Consider the following 14891-nt stretch of genomic DNA (forward strand, 5'->3'; position numbering starts at 1 on the left):
AATAATATTGCATATATCGATCCGCAGTTCAAATACAACGGTCGTTCTGAACATTCAAAATATCTAAACTGAAATGTGATTTTTATATTGGTCCAGTGCCATGGAGAGGAGAGGGGTCAGGAGCAACCGAAATATTAAACTACAGTCGTTCCGGTTAAAAAATTGGGCTAGAGCCTTGAATACCGAAATTCTTCATACAATAAAAATTGGGGTTGCCGTTATATATGGGCTATATACAAACAAGGACAGCTAATAATAATTTTTGGTAGGAAGATTTTACACGAAATGAAAATCTAAAATATGAAATTGCAACCAATTCGGTACAAAATTTACCCAAACCCCCTAAAACCCAAAAGATAAAATTACAACCAAATCGGTTTAAAAATTTACCCAAACCCCCTAAAATACCGTTACATGGGGGCTACCTTGACACTTGGGTCAATACTGAACATTTTTGATAGGAAGAAACATCTGTTTAAAAATGTTTGTTCTAAACCCCATTTTTTTACTAAATCGCTCTTTTACAAAAGGAGTCACCTGAAGTAGATAACCAACGGGTCTCACCTTTGGGCTTAATATAGGCTTGGCAAAGACAATATGTTGTACAAAGTATGGTTCAAATCGGACATTCCATTCGGCTAATATTGAATTTATAAATATTGAAAAATCTAAACATTTGTGGAGCAGAAGGAGTGGGCCGATAAGTACCATCTGCGAAATTTGTCTAGGCTTGGTATAGAATCGGTTCAAATCGGATATTTCATTCGCCAGATATTGGATTTATAAACATTGAACATTTTGACCATTTGTGGGGGAGGTACCAGAAGGAATGAACCCATGGGTCCCATTTTCGGATTAGATCCAGCTTAGGTAAAGATAACAGGATGCGAAAACTTTGGTTCAAGTAGCACATTGCAATGGCCGGGTAATGGATTTATAAATATATAAATATAAATATAGATTTATTTCAATTATCTGTTATATAGGTTCATCATTTCTGGTACCACCCACACACACTGCCACAATCTTGATAGATATCCGCAAACCATAGCCTAAGAGTATATATCTGTCGGCAACACCGACTGACCCTTTTTTATTCGCTTTACTCACATTCGTGTTCAATATTGTTGTTTTTTCGTTCCACACATATCGTATTATTCGAGGCATAACAGTCACGCCACTTAAAATGGCTTCTACAAAATCTTACAATTTTGAAATTTATTTTCATAATTTTTGTTAGGTTTAAGGTGGATAAAAAAACTGGCAACAAAAATTGATTTAATGCGGCTTATAATTTCAAAACTAGAATTTCTACCTGTTATTTGATATTTATGCCGACATTTTAGGCGCGTTAAAAGTCATAATTCTTTGAGGGGGTTTCCAAATAGAAATCATAATTCGTTCTAAATAATGGACATTTCATACAAACAAATATTTATGTTTCAAATATGATGCGATATGCACTTGCTACAGACTGCTACCTGCAGGCTTGGTCGGCATACAAGTGTTATTTGAAAACCAAAAGATTTCAATCTTAATTATGATTTATGTGGCGTTTAATTAAAGTTAATATTTGTAGAAATAGTTTATATTTTTGTGTTTCTAATTAAAGAGAGAATAACAAAAATGTGAGACGGGGAAGGGAAACATGCTATGCACCGTTTTGGAAAATGTCGGTGGTTGGCTGCTGTTCTTTGTCTAATTATTTCTTTTATTTTTTCGTTTGTCTACATTCGCTTAGAGTTTGGTATTTTTTCCTCATTCATGTGAATTTTATTTTCGTAGATGCCCGTCCAGTAATGACCAAAATGAATGTGGGTCAAAATCTGAGGTTTAGCACAAAATACATTAATATAATGTTGGCTGGTGGGTTGGTTTAATTTTTCAGAGTTGTTGTCCGGTTGTGTTAGATTTGTACATATGTACGTATGTATCTTTAAGTTCCACTTGGCAATTTCTTGGCAAAAGAATTAAGAATTTCCAGTGAAAATACTTTAGAATTTCATACATTATTTGCGACTTTATTTTTGGCTTTTGGACAAAACCTGAAGAGAATAGAGAAGTTTACATGTTGCAAGGAACAGAGTGAAAAACAGTTTTGCGAAACATAATATGTAGGGCAGGTGTATGGGAGGTTCAGAAAGGTCAAAATGTACCATGCTATGCAATATTCATAGCATGTAACTGTAAATGACAAACGGTGGTAATTTGTATTTTGGCATTTAATTGCAATGAATGGTGTTCTTATAACTTGTTAAGTGTCAAAGGTTGACTACGAGGTATGGAACGAAAGTTAAGCGAATTTATAAGGGGATCCCCCATAATCAAAATCGATTTGTATACCCTACACAACTGTGTTGTCAGGGTATTATAGCTTTGTGCATCCCCAAGAGTTTGTAACGCCGCGAAATATTGGTCCTAGACCCACCTTTAAGTATACCTATCATCATATCTCGACTAGCTGAGTCGATGTAGACATGTGTTTCCGTCCGTCCGTCTGTCCATTATAATTTGTAAACACGATACAGGCCACAGTTATGGACCAATCTTCACAAAATTTAGTCCAAGGAAGACCCCTATTGTTTTGGTAAAGATCGTTAAATATTTAGGGTATGAAATGGACCAAATTCTTAATTTTTGTCGGTTTTTGTGGTTGCTCTGGAGGCCGCAATTATGGCCCAAACTTCGCGAATTTGTACATGGAGAAGCGGATAGGGCCAAAGAATAAGCATACCTGTTTTGATAACGATCGGTCAATATTTAGCGGGTCAAATGGACCCTGACTTTTGTGTGGAAAATTACAAAATTTGTATTCTATTGCGTATATAGTTACTCCTGAAGAACACATGCCCGAGAAGTTGATAGTATATCCAAGAGGTGTGGTTGACCTTTAAATTGATAAATATATGTATGTACTCGGATGTGGGAGTTACGCTTACTTTTTTGTGCTTTTTCGAGTCGATGCCAATAATAGGCCGAAAATCACAACCCACGGTAAACGGAATCTGTACTGAATATGAGTAGTAATATTCGGAAAATATGTCAGTTGCTGTTGACCTCTAATCGGGCTAGAGGTATCAAATATCACGAAATATTGCCCAGGTTCGAAATAAACATCCACAGAAAGATAGAGTTCCGTGGTAGTTGTGTAGGGTATCGTATGGTCGGCCCCGTCCGACTATACTGCTCCGCTCACTGGTTAATTTTAACACCACAGTGCGATGTTTAATTATAATAATATTAATTAAATTAAATCATTATCGAATAATCCGACTATAGTTTATTTACTTAGAAATGCAATTAATTTTGTCTGATATGATTCATTGCCAAAATTCCGGTGAATCCCCGACCCAGCACACTTTCCATTATGTTATGCTTGCCTTGCTGAAATAAAACATACTTTCAATTCTTAGCAACAACTCGTTTTGAAATAAATATTATGATTTCTTCTCGGATGACAGCTATTGACGTCAGATTCTGAAAATGAAATCTCAAAACAACGGATACACAGAAAAGCCAACATAAAATTAAGCATTATCAAATACAAAGACATCTCAAAAACCAAAACAAAGAAACGAAGCCACAAAATACACAATCCCTAACTGCTAATAAAAAATAACTAGTTTTCATCTCTCTCCAAAATATTAGGCACAAGAACAACAATACATTGTTTTTTTTTTCTTTTTCTATTCAAATTATGTTTTGTTTATCTTCAAGTTGGACGGACAGACGGTCGTTCGGTTGGTTGGTTGGTTGGTCTCGACGGACAGGTTTAATGTTCATAAAATCCAACCATATGTTATTAACCGTTATGTTAATTGGTAGTATCTAAATGTTAGATCAACATTGTTTTACTGAATGTGAAAAAAAAATGCAAACAAAGCCAGGAAAGCAACAAAAAGACAATGACCAAAATTCATAATAAATCTCAAGTTAACGATAGCCGAAGCCGAACTCTGTGCGGTAGCATCAACAGTTTATCAACGACGATGTTTTGTTAAAAGAGTAAATAAATAATGAAAGAAAATATCAAACAAACATAAATTTATAGTGTTGTGAAATTATCGAATATTTGGGTAATCAATCGGTTTTGTGGGGGACTCAAAGAAACTTACCAGTTTCGAAATTTATTTTTGAAAAGTTCAGAGCAGATTTTTGTTACAGCTCTGCCGTTGGTGTCGGCATGGCGAGTCGATGCTAGGTAAATGTTGCCACTTCCCTACTTGAGTACAGTTTATTCCCATGTTGACAACTACGGAGGGAAGAGAAAACTTAGGTTTTGTGGCATATTATACAGAGGTTCTAGGATGGGAATCTGTATTTGCTTAACTCAGTTTGCGGTTCAATCCAGAGATCTTGTTTTAAATAGGCCAAGGTTCCTGTATTAACCAGATGTGTATATTACCTTTAATTACACTGTTCGACACGAACAAATTTCAGGGGTAAGTTATTCGCGTTTCAAATTTAAAATCTTTGAGACCACGTTTTCACTACATTTACAGTTATAAAACTAATTTTCGAAGTGACCCTGAAAAACCAAAGGTATTTTCTGTTCCAGGGACTCCAATAAACAAAATTGGTACATTAGAACCCCTGAATATTTGTTTTGTAGCACAATGTTATTATTTCCATCACAGCCATATTTGCAGTTTCATTCCGATGAAGGTTTGCCTGGATGAACTCTGTAAGTTGTCCACCAGTAAACGATACGGAGTCGATGGGGAGTCGGTTATCCTCTTCTCGGTTCCCCTAGTTTTGAAATCGCTGCTGACGAAGCCCCTTGCCTTTTGTAATTGAGAAATGTCTCTCTTCCTCACTAGCTTGAGATCGATTGTCTCTCCTATGGCGATAATACTTGCTATTAGTTTTCTTAGGACTTTTATGCTCTATGGTGGCTGAAATTATAACATTATATAGTCTCCTTTAAAGTCGCAGTTCTCTAGAACTATGGGAGCCATTCATCACCTCCTTATGGGTCACTTTTTTTAGTTTCCCGGACACTACATTTTTGTTGATACTGACAAATTTTCCATAGAATGGCGGCTCATTACCAATTGTTGCTATCCTCCTTCTCTTTCGTAAAGTCCGGTTAGTTCTTTGGAATACCCCGTCTTTACGGAAGATTCCGATGCAACGCTCGTTTCTTGATATTAGAGCCAGCTTCACTGCCTTCTCGAGGCAGACACCTATGATTTTAGGTTGGATATGCCGACAGGAAGTTCTTTTTTATGGTTTTGGTTTTTGTCTGCTAACCTAACCCACTTCGCCATTACCGATGTAGCTTATCCTTCTGAGCATCCCTTTGCTATTCGCGCTTGTTGTTCGGTTCAACCAGTTCAATTTTCGATTTTGTGTCTCTCTGCCCTAGATAACTGCTTGTTTCTTGTTGTGAGCTCAGCGATATCCTTCCTCACTTCCTCTACCAACTTATTAGACTCTTCTCTTCTCTGACATTCTAATGGGGAAGGTCTTATTCCCATGTTCACACTCGGAATTTGATTTTATTTCCTTGCCTGTCTCGAAAGGTTGGTTCGAGATTGCTCTTCTCCTGTGGTCCATAAACTCCGATTAACTTTTGCTCCTTGGCGAACCACCTACTACAGATGCCAAGCCGTCCATATCTGTAGGAGATGTTTGTCCACAGTCAACAACACAATACATGGTTGTACATTTTATGGTAATGTCAGATTGGACCATAGTATTGCACCATCTTGTGTACTTGATGTAGGAAATTATATTTGGGAGCTATATCTAAATCTGACACACGTTATTCTAGACCAAATAAGGTAGTTTGTTAAAATTGTTGGGATAATTGAAGCACCCATTCAGGCCACACGTATTTCTTTATTCAAGTCGGTCTCTTGTGTAATATATCCTGCCAATCGGATGTCTTTGGCACTTAAAATTGCATTTTTCTGATGGAAATATTTTTTTTATTGAAATTACATTCCCTGGTGTATTTTGAAAATTAAATTGTTTCAACTTCCTTTATGTTATTTACTTTACATTCCTGCCTACTCTAATATACCCACACAAAAAATAATTCATTTTCTCTTCATTTATTCATGTAGAGAAAAATATGACATCAAAGCCAAGAATGTCATTTGTTTACGCAAATATGCGCAAAAGAAGATGAACAGAAGATTCATACATGACAGTTGTATACACATACATGCATACATACATGTACGTTATCTGTAGCGGCATACTAACCCGACAGCGTAATAATAATTGCCCGGTTCTTCTTCGCTGGAAACACTTTTTGTGCCGGCTTCTGCAAAAGCTATTAATTTTAATGACATTGAAAGCATTCTATGACTCGTCAGCGCCACAAACGCAGCCACAGTCGATGACGACGACATCACAACGTCGTCAAGTGAGAGTTATTTTCAAGTTGCCTGCCAGTATTTGGTCACGATAAAGACAATGACGAAGTCTTTATCGTCAAATTCGCCAAATTGTATTTTTTTTTGTTCTGGCAAATCTCAGAAGCCTTTCTGTTTTCTTTTGGCAAAGTTCTGCTTTTGGGTAAATTTGTTTATATTCCTACAACGTCACCATTTCATTGACACAAACAACAACAGCAACAATTCGCATTATTTATTTTTAGACATAGCTACTGAATAGGAAGCCGAATTATGTATTTTTCTTGTACGTTTTTCTTGCCGCCAGTTATTGTCGGATTTCGTAAGAAAATAAGGCTTGGCTAGTTTGTTTAATTTTTTTTTTGTATTTTTGCAATTTTAAATTAGAACCGTTATATTTTTGTGGTATGGCCATAGTGGAAAAAGTGTTAAAATTCCAACTTCATTAACAAGATTGTGACAAAAATTTAAAACCGTGGCCACTACACTGAGTAATGTTTTTGGCGATTGTTATGATACGATTGCCGTAGAACATGCTTAGCAGCGAAAGACTTTTATTTAGGTCACACCATTTTTCATGGCAATTTAAGACTGTAAGTTGGTTTGTTTTTATCATGATAATAAGTTTTGGATTTTTGGTTTGGAAGTGGATATAGCTATCAAATTTGATCTGAGAAAGAATGGGAATATATCGGTCAATGTTTTCATATAGCTCCACAACATAATAGTAACGACTCATTATAGGTATTTTATTGGCATATTCCCCATCAAATTGGCTGCAATTGAATATTCTATGTTCTGGGAGTGTGAAACTATCTATGTTTAATATAAAGGTCTCAAACCTGTTTTTAAGCCTTTTCAGTTTTCAGTTTTCAATGCGATGTGGCTGTAATTTGGAATTCTGGGTTCTTGGAGGGGGACAACCTTCGTCGCAGAAAACTGTCGAGATAAGTTCATGTTGTTGTATAGTCTCTTTATTACGAACCGCACCACATTTTCCAAGGGGAAGGGGCTGCAGTTTGGCATATCAGGTCCTTGACATTTAAAAAACATATTTGTAGAAAATTTTCAATTTGTATCCATATTTTGACCCCCCATATAAAGGTTCCATTCACATTAAGGGCTTTTAAGGTAGAATTCTTAACCCTTTTGGCTGTAAATTGGCATTCCGGGTCCGTGGAGGATGGAAACTATATTTTAATATATGCCAATTTTAGATTTTTTAATGTTTCCTAACACATTTACCATGCGATGATTAATTTGGTGGATGAAAATCTTTTTCGCATATAATTTTAAATAAAACTCTATGTTTTAAAACAAACCTGACATAATGTTCCAGCACTTTTTTGATTTAATATCCAACTTCCAATAGAAGTGGATTTAATTTTGCATTTCCGGTTCTTGGTGGTTTAAAAAGTTATTCGCAGAAAAATTCCATATTATGGTTCCGCCTAGATTGCGTGGTTAAAGGTCCCAGCCGAATATTTCACATAGTCCCCATAAAAAAGTCTCGAATAAATTTTCGGCGTTTTGAATGCCCACCACATATTAGATGGTGTAAAAGTTCGACTCCACTGAAATTAATGACGTATTTACTTATGCCCTCAGCCCTCAGTTTGATACGACAAATTTGGAGCCGGCTGTTGCGCACGATAGTTCTCGAAGAGTGTAACCGATTTCATCAGAATGTTGCACATTGTAATATTTCTTCAAAGCTTAAATCAAGTTCGCAGATGGGTAATATTGGCCCAGTTATTCTAATACCTTTCAGAACTAAATAGTTTAACCAAATCTGCATAATGTTTGAAGATGAGATAAATTTGTTTATCTCATATAAAGCTTTCGAAATACAAATTTTCATTCAAAATTTACGCTTTGTAATATTTTTACCAAAACTATATCAAGTACGAAGATGGGACCCCTTGAATTACTTCTTCTGCTACATCCCCAACAAAGTGTCAAACTTTCAAATTTCATAGAGAAACCTTTACTAGTACCTCCCCACATATAGGGTTACTTCTTTGATAAGACTGTGACGCACATTAGATCTTATTGTCTGAGTTGGAAAATTCCTTATGAGCATGAAAGCCCTTGAATATGGTTAGGGGACCTATCTAAAATTATATGATCGACATTTTTGTAGACTATTAGTGGGCCTTGTTTTATTATAATTTTTTTTGTAGACTATTTGGAGGTCAAGGTCATAAACTTTGGAGTTAGCACTAACATTTTGCTGTGCACAACGAATACTTTACAATCAAGAAGAATCTGAAATTAATGCGGAACTTCACCAAAATCTAAGCAGATAACTTTATGTGAATGAATTTATACACCTCGTACAAAGGTGCCTCCAGCTAACTCTTTAGCGGGGGAAGATACTGTGGGTAGCCGAATAAGGTTGGAAAAATATTGCCAGGGTTCTGGTTCGATGGGGCTTGTGGATAAAAAGAGATCCGGGATGTCATCCACCATCGATTAGGAAACCAAGGGCGTATCCAGATCGTTCTGGAGGAGAGCCCGTTTCGTAATAAACTCTTTAAGGGCTTTCATCCTCATAAGGAATTTTCCATCCCCCAAAATCTTGTTGCTTATACTGTGCAACAAGATTTTGGGGGATATACATCATAAAAATCCTGTTTAATCTAAATGTGCTGGACCTTAATATTTATACTAACCATACTGTTGGTGTAACTATCAGCTTATAGGTCCATCACCTTTGATACATTCCACCAAAAATTTAAAAATTTTAAATTAAAAAAAAAATGTATAAGTGTATGTATAAAGTATAAGTGTATGTCATAAGTAGTATGTCCTCAGTCTGTCCGTAACACCGATTGACACCATTTTCTAATTTTCATCTTCTATCTCCCTTCTTTAAACATTAACTTTTATTTGCTAAAGATTTTGAAACAAATTATCATTGGAAATTCCCAATATTAAATTTTTTTATGATTTCTCTTCTTCATAACATTTAGTTTTTGAAAATTAATTTGATTTGACTATCTGTTCACAAGACATCGTCAAAAGTTGTGGCATAACTTAGGTCACGTTTTCGAAAATAAAACTAAACAAACGACAACAACAACGACAAAACTCATTAACAAAATTAAACACATATGGACAAAGAGAGAAGAAACAACAAAAATATGGTCAACAAAAATGAAACGAAGCGAAAAACAAAACGCAACTCAACTACCTGTTTTCAAAAGCAAAGAAAACCCCGGCTACACCTTTTCGGATTCATAAATCTGTCAAATTTAATTGCCGACAATTGTTCCCCAATCTCAAATATGTAACTCAAACCGACCATAGATGACGTTGTGCACAAATGTCAGCAGTCGTGAAATGTCAATAAAAACTGAAATGGTCAAGACGAAAAAGCAAAACAACAAAAAATGCAAACAGGACATTTGTCTTAATCTTTATGTTTCCTTTAAAGCCAACGCATATATTTTTCTAATACAAAAGAGAGCTGGAGGGAGAATAAATTGTGGGAATTGTGACATAAAACAAATCATTTTATTTTACGGTTCAGCATTTTTAGGTGTTGGAAAGTCAATGTGACCATTTATAATAACAACAAACGAAACATGTTTTGTTCGTTCGTTCGTTCGTTCGGTGGCGTCCCTAGTTGTTGTTCTGTTGTTTTTTGCTTCCCCCATGCGAATTGCATGTGCCACATTCATAAGGGGCACTGAAACTGAAACAAGTAACAAAGGAATTTCACATTTTAATTCTTGGTACAATTTAAATTGTAATTTTTCAAATGGCAATCAAATATGTACAAGAAGCAACAAAAAATTAAAAAAATATGGAAAAAACGAAACGAATGAACGACGCGTCGCCATCCGAACCGTCCTTTTTCGTGTTAGATTTCCGTTTATCGTGGCAATCATTCAAAGATGTGGCACAAATGAAATACCAACAACAACAGCAACAACTACAACTACTAAACATTTAAAGAAATATTTAAATTATGGCACACCCAACCAACCAACGAACCACTTTTCCCCGTTGTCGACGCTATGCAGCTAAACAATAAATGTTGGAATATTGCAGCAATTATTTCATGCAGACATGCATGTTGGATTTTTTGTTTTGCCGTGTTATTTGAAGTTCAGGTGTGGAAGGGGTCAATTGCTTGTTTATATATTAAAAAAAAGAGTTTGTAACGCCGCGAAATATTTGTCCTAGGCCCATCTTCATATCTTGACTACCTGAGTCGATCAAGACCTGTTTGTCTGTCCGTCAGTCCATTATAATTTGTAAACACGATACAGGCAACAATTATATACGTTCGGCTCGGTCCCTATTGTTTTTGGTAAAGATCCGTTCATATTAACGGGATAACATGGACCAAAAACTTTATTTTTATTTATTTTTCTGAGCGCTCTAGTGGCTACCATTATGACCCGAAAATTACGAGTTGAACTAAGGAACAATCATGGCTCTTTTCATTACAATCGGTTAATATTTAGCGGGTCAAATTGACCCAAATTACAAAATTTGTATTCTATATGTACTCCTGATGGACATATACCAGAGATTTTTTGCATATTTTTCAAACTAATTTAAATATTGATTTGTAGGGTATTTATTCATCATATAACGGTACCTTCTTTAAATTCTTTTTTTTTATAGCTAAAGTTTATTGGCATTTGGCCTTTTAATAAAACATTTTGCAAAATACTAAAAAAATCTACACCTACAAAATAATAATAACTATGTCCAAAATTTATAATAAAAAATATATAACAAGAAAAATCATGTTTTATATGTCATTTATTTACCTTTATTTTTGAAACCGCGAAATGGATAGCCCGTAACGATTTGAAATTTTAACTATTAAAGTCAATATCCCGAAATATGTTTTCAAACAATTGTTACAGAAGAATTATACATCGTTGTCCTTGACACATAAGTACCTTGCGGATTTATTCGTAAACAACAATTAAAAATTAAAATTATTTTTAAAATCACTGTTGCTTTGGGGAACTTCAACATAATAACATGTTTTTTCTTATATGAGTTCGACATTTCATCATCTTCTTTGATATGTTGATTATTACCTCCTTGATGGCTGATCTCTTTTTCTTTTTGATACTTTTAATTGGAATCGTTTTTTGTTGGAAACAATTTCACACTTATGGACGACATCTGAATAGATAAAATGCAGAAAAAAGTGAAAGGGTTTTTTTGTGTGGTTATTAAAGTTTTTGACGAATTTGTTATTTTGAAAATCTTCATTGTCACTGTCATTAATAGACAACTCTTGTTTTTTTGTCTGGTTTTTATTTTGTGTTTTACTTAAGTGGTGTCTTCAAAATAGCAATTTTTTATAGTGACAGAAAAGTTGATTTTATTACGAAACACACAATTATTTGTTATAATTTTTTATTTCATAAAATTTACAAATCGAAAAAGGAAGATTAATATGGACTCATTTTAATTTGTATGCCCACAATATATTTGCTTTGTCATCCTGGCCAATTTAGAACCAATCAACAATTCACAAATCCCAGTAGCAGGACATAACAGTACACCGTTGGTAGAATATCTCAAAATTTGTTGCGATTATTAACATAGCAATCCCAAAAACCGGATATCCATTAATTCTATTCGCTCATATATTTAAGAATTGTTGAATATGTAAATCCATAAAAATGTTATGTTGGCCCGCTTTTATTTTTGTACTGCTCAGTCATCTTCATTCGCAACTTTCAAAATTGTTTGCAAAAAACCACCTAAATTAGACTGAAGTGTTAAAACTAAAAATAGAAAAAATTGCAAAAAAAAAAAAAAACAAAAAACAGCAAATAAATGGTAGACGACAACAACACCATTACACACATAATAAACAAACAACGGTTATGTTTGTATCTATGTAACATGTGTATATCTGTGTATGTGATTTAAAAAACCACCTCTTAATTCGCGCGAGCGCAAAAATAGAAGGAAAGCGAAAATGAAATATAATTTTATATTGACCCAAATACTTTGATTAAATTTGCGGTGAATGGAATGTTAAGTAAAGACCATAAACAAAAGTATCTGACTGTCAGTCCGTCCAACTGTCTGCCTGTCTCAAAGACCAGCTGGCCAGACAAATGTTCCATTCCGTTTCTTTCATTCTTTCCTTCATTCATTTATTCGCCCAATCACTTCAACTGAAACGGCTGATGAATGCCAATGATCGTTTTGGCCATTTTCGAAACTGAGGGCTTATAATTGTTCTGATGCTATTTTTGTTTTTTTTTTCTTTTTTGCTATAGGAGTGTGTGTGTGTGTTGTTTTGGCAACTGATTTAATGTTGAAGTAGAATTTGGTAATCTTAAAAAGCCTTTTTTGGTGAATGGCGATTTTTTAAGTGTTATATAATGATGTGAAATTTTTAGGATTTTTTTTTTTTGCAATTTCGAAGTCTGCAAAGTTTTTTTTTGATATCTTACGATATTAGAATTTTTCTGTGAAAATATTATCCAATACTTTATCTATAAAATTCTGACAAATTGGTAATATTGGTACACATATCCCACACATAACAATTCTTTTGATATTGTAGTTGCTATAATTTTCAAATTTAATTGATTAATTTTAAAATTTATTTTTAAAAAATGTTGTGTTCCGATATTAATTTATATTTATTTTTTATTTTCAGGTGAGTTGTCTTAGCGAATTTAAAAGAGATCATTATTTAAATTGGTAATATTTAAAAAATCAGGGTAAGTAATCTATCTATCGATTGCTATTACATCCAATATTTTGTATTGTTGAAAATCGAACCGGACTAGTATATTGGGGGATATGTTAATATATGGTCCTGATTTAAAATATTTTTGATAAAATATGGACCTGAATTGAAAAATATTCTAAGAGAAAATTTTTTATATAGAATATCAAGACTCTATATTGCGTACGAGGGCTACAATGTATTAGGTTGGGGAGAAATGATCGAAGTTGACCGGCATATTAGCAATCCTAACATAGCTCAGCAGCTAAAAATTGACTATACAATTGTTTTAAAGCATTTGCGCAAAGGTGCTACACCAATTAATAGAAAAAAATAGGATGGATCGAATTTCCATCTGCGAAGCCTTGGCCAAACGAAATGACATAGACCCATTTCTTAAACGGATAGTGACTGGAAACGAGAAATGGAAAGAGCGGTGAAGCACCTCAAACGGTGGCCAAACCAGGACTAACGACCAGGAAGGTTCTGCTATGCATTTGGTGGGACTGGAAGGGGATTATTTATTATGAGTTGCTTCCATATGGCCAAACGCTAAATTATGATCTCTACTATCTAAAACTATATCGTTCGAAGATAGCAGTTGACCAGAAACGGCCAGAATTGGCCAACAGGAGAGGTGTCGTGTTCCACCAGGACAACATCTACACACATCTACAGTGACTCGCCAGAAACTTCGAGAGCTTGGTTGGGTTTTAATGCATCCGCCATACAGTCCGGACTTGGCACCAAGCGATTATAATTTTTTTCTTGCATTGCAAAATTTCGTTAATGACAAAAAATAGGTATTTATCGTGAAAATCGACTACTAGAGTTTTTTTTTTTTGCAAATAGGGAGCAGGACTTCTGTGTGAGCGGCATTATGGAGTTACCTTTAAAATGACAACAAAACTTCTTGTACGGTTCACATTTGGCCCAAATCGGACATGTTAAATAAAGTCCTATAGTTCATATAAAAATAATGGATTTATTTTTCCCCTACCTAATGTCTATATTGACATAGTGGAATGTAAAATGGTTTACGGAGCAGTATAGTCGGACAGGGCCGACTATATGATACCCCACACAACTACCACTGAGATCTAAGTTTCTGAGGATCTATATCCCGAGCCTGGGTAATATTTCGCGATATTTGAACTCTCTTGACCGATTAGATGTCATCAAATGCTCTGAGGCATCATTTCCGAATCATGTTTTCCCGGAGTAAAAATTCTCTCCATAGGAGTCAATTTTTTTTATTTTTCACAGAAAAGTTTTGGTTCATTTGACCCGCTAAATGTTGACCGTCCATTATCATGACAGCCATTTGAAGTAATTGGTCAGATCGAATAACTCTCACATCCGAGTAGATACGTCACAATAATTTGTATCAATTTGAAGGTCAATCACTCCTCTTGAATTTACTATAAACTTCTCACGTCCAAATTTCGATTGACGATAGGTCCAAAACTGTGGCCTGTTTACAAATTATAATGGACAGACGGACGGACTCACATGTCTAGATCGGCTCAGCTAGTCGAGATATGGCGATTACTTTACTAAAAGGTGGGTCTATGACCAATATTTTACGGCGTTACACCACACATACCCAATATCTTCACAACATAGTTGTGTAGGGTATATAAATTAAATATTTATTATATTTAATATATATTGTTTACAAGACTTGTCGTCAAAATTTAATTTGAAACACCGAAATAATTCTAATGGAATTGCCAAAATAGAGCTCGATAATACCCATTTTAAAGCTCACAAATCCTCAAAACAATGTAAATCAC

This window comes from Musca vetustissima, unplaced genomic scaffold (genome assembly GCF_032173495.1).
Source record: "Musca vetustissima isolate MV318-11 ecotype Yass unplaced genomic scaffold, APGP_CSIRO_Mvet_v1 utg78745, whole genome shotgun sequence".
NCBI lineage: Eukaryota > Metazoa > Arthropoda > Insecta > Diptera > Muscidae > Musca > Musca vetustissima.